Source organism: Sciurus vulgaris, assembly GCF_902686455.1.
Source record: "Sciurus vulgaris genome assembly, chromosome: 11".
NCBI lineage: Eukaryota > Metazoa > Chordata > Mammalia > Rodentia > Sciuridae > Sciurus > Sciurus vulgaris.
The window spans coordinates 58,750,879-58,753,337 of record NC_136472.1 but is presented as its reverse complement, the minus strand read 5'-3'; the positions used below and the strand labels follow the sequence as shown (position 1 = coordinate 58,753,337).

At 36.0% G+C, this 2,459-nt stretch overlaps 1 pseudogene across 1 annotated transcript; it reads left to right on the top strand.

Annotated features, from left to right (window-relative positions):
• Nucleotides 1-364: 364 nt before the first annotated feature.
• LOC306640196 (protein-L-isoaspartate O-methyltransferase domain-containing protein 1-like) lies at nt 365-2,459 on the top strand (annotated as a pseudogene). The gene has a single exon. The product of its transcript is annotated as a protein-L-isoaspartate O-methyltransferase domain-containing protein 1-like (transcript).

Sequence of the window (2,459 nt, the reverse complement as noted above, 5' to 3'; positions counted from 1 at the left end):
ACTCAATTATGTGATGCTAGGCAATTTAACCAAATTCCCCTATCTTTTATATCTTCATTAGTAAAATGGAGATATTAATACCTACCTTGTTCTGAGGTTTAAAATAATATTTATAAAGTGTCTGGTGTGTTACAAAAATAAAAGACAGACATTATTGGTTCTGGAAAGCATTTCACTTTTTTTTTTTTTTCTTAAGATTTAACAAATAACACCAGGTGTGATGGCACCTGCCTTTAATCTCAGCTACTCAGGAGATTGAAGCAGGAGGATCACAAGTTCAAGGCTAGCGTCGCCAACTTAGCGAGACCCTCAGCAACCCTATCTCAAAATGAAAAATAAAGGCCCCTCCCCCGGCGGCGGCGGTGGCGGCGGCCCGCTGCCTCGGAACTTGCAGAGTCCTAGTGCCTGGTTCACACGCCCCTGTGGCAGGCAGGACCTACCGCCGCGCCACAGGATCAGTTTATTTTTGGAAATCAAGTGCAGTATTAAAAAGAAAACAAACCTCACTACGTTATTGGAAACCATTTCTACTGATTCTGTTACATTTTAAAATTTATGATTTGATTTGAATGCTATCATGGGAGGAGCTGTGAGTGCTGGGGAAGATAATGATGACTTAATTGATAACCTTAAAGAAGCTCAGTATGAATGAGTGGAGCAAGCCTTCAGAGCAATTGATCGTGGAAATTACTATTTGGAAGGCTACAGAGACAATACTTACAAAGACTTAGCCTGGAAGCTTGGAAACATACACTTGTCAGCACTTGCATTTATTCTGAAGTTATGGAAGCATTGAAACTTCAACCAGGATTATCTTTTCTTAACCTGGGAAGTGGAACCGGATATTTAAGTACAATGGTGGGCTTAATTTTAGGTCCTTTTGTAATAAATCATGGGATTGAGCTTCATTCAGATGTGGCGGAATATGCCAAGGAAAAACTGGAGAGCTGCATCAAAAATAGTGATAGCTTTGATAAATTTGAGTTCTGTGAACCTGCATTTGTGGTTGGTAATTGCCTCCAGATAGCATCTGACAGTCATCAGTACGATGGAATTTATTGCGGAGCTGGAGTTCAGAAAGACCATGAAAATATTACTAAAAGTTGGAGGCATACTAGTTATGCCTATTGAGGATCAGTTAACAGATTATGCGAACTGGACAAAATACTTGGGAAAGTAAAAATATTCTTGCCGTTTCATTTGCTCCACTTGTACAACCAAGTAAGAATGATAATGGCAAGCCAGATTCTGTGGGACTGCCTCCCTGTGCTGTTAGGAATCTACAGGACTTGGCTCGTATTTACATTCGACGCACCCTTAGAAATTTCATAAATGATGAGATGCAGGCCAAGGGAATTCCTCAAAGGGCTCCACCCAAGAGAAAAAGAAAGTTAAACAGAGAATCAACACTTATGTATTTGTGGGTAATCAGCTTATTCCTCAGCCTTTAGACAGTGAGGAGGATGAAAAAATGGAAGAAGATTACAAAGAAGAGGACAAGAAAGATCATAGTGAAGCCATGAAGCCAGAGGAGCCACCACAGAATTTACTGAGGGAAAAAATCATGAGTCTTTGAAAGCTTACTTGACATATTTTAGAGACAAATAACTTAAATCAAGAAGAATGCCTACTGATGATTCCTTTAGTCTTGAAAATGTAGTATTTATTAGGAGTTAAAAGGGAATTATTTGTTTCATCTGAGTGAATCATAGTGGAAAAATATGACTTCTGTTAGTAACAAAAATGATGTATTCAGTGATGAAAAAAATCTTTTATAAAATCTATTTTTCTTTAAATCTTGGGAAAATGCTGTTTTAACTCAGAGTGATTTCAAAGTGGAATGCAGCAATAGTCAAGACTTGTTAATATAAATCCTTTTCTGATTCCCTACAGATTCGTAGTGGTGAGGGTTAGATTTAATTTTATATAAGGTTTAAGTAATTGTTAAGCATATATAATCTGATTTGAATTGCAGTTGTTTGCATTTCCTCTATGAAAACTTTCTTACTTAATAAGGAAATCAAATGCTTTGTAGACCTATTTACCTTACATTTGTTGCAATCACTGTTGCTGAGTTGCTGTAGATATATTCCGGGCAATATATGAGTGCAATAATAATAATACAAGATATTGAGTAATTTAGCTTTAAAAAAAACCCCACAAATTTCATGAAATTTTATAGCTCTGCAGCTTTTACTTTTGAATTTATTGCCGAAAGACATGGGGAAAATACCTGCTTCTCTCAGAGATTTTAAGAGCACAGCAAGTGAATATTAAAGTAGAAAGTATATACTTAATACAACTCAATTTGTATGGATCCTTTACATATTCAGTATTTTAAAACAATGAGGTTATCTTAACTCTGTAGCATTTTTAAAGGTAGTATATTTAGGATTGTTTTTTCTGTAGTTCACTGTAGAGAGTATTCGGTTAAAAAAAAAAAAAAAAAAAAAAGTCTA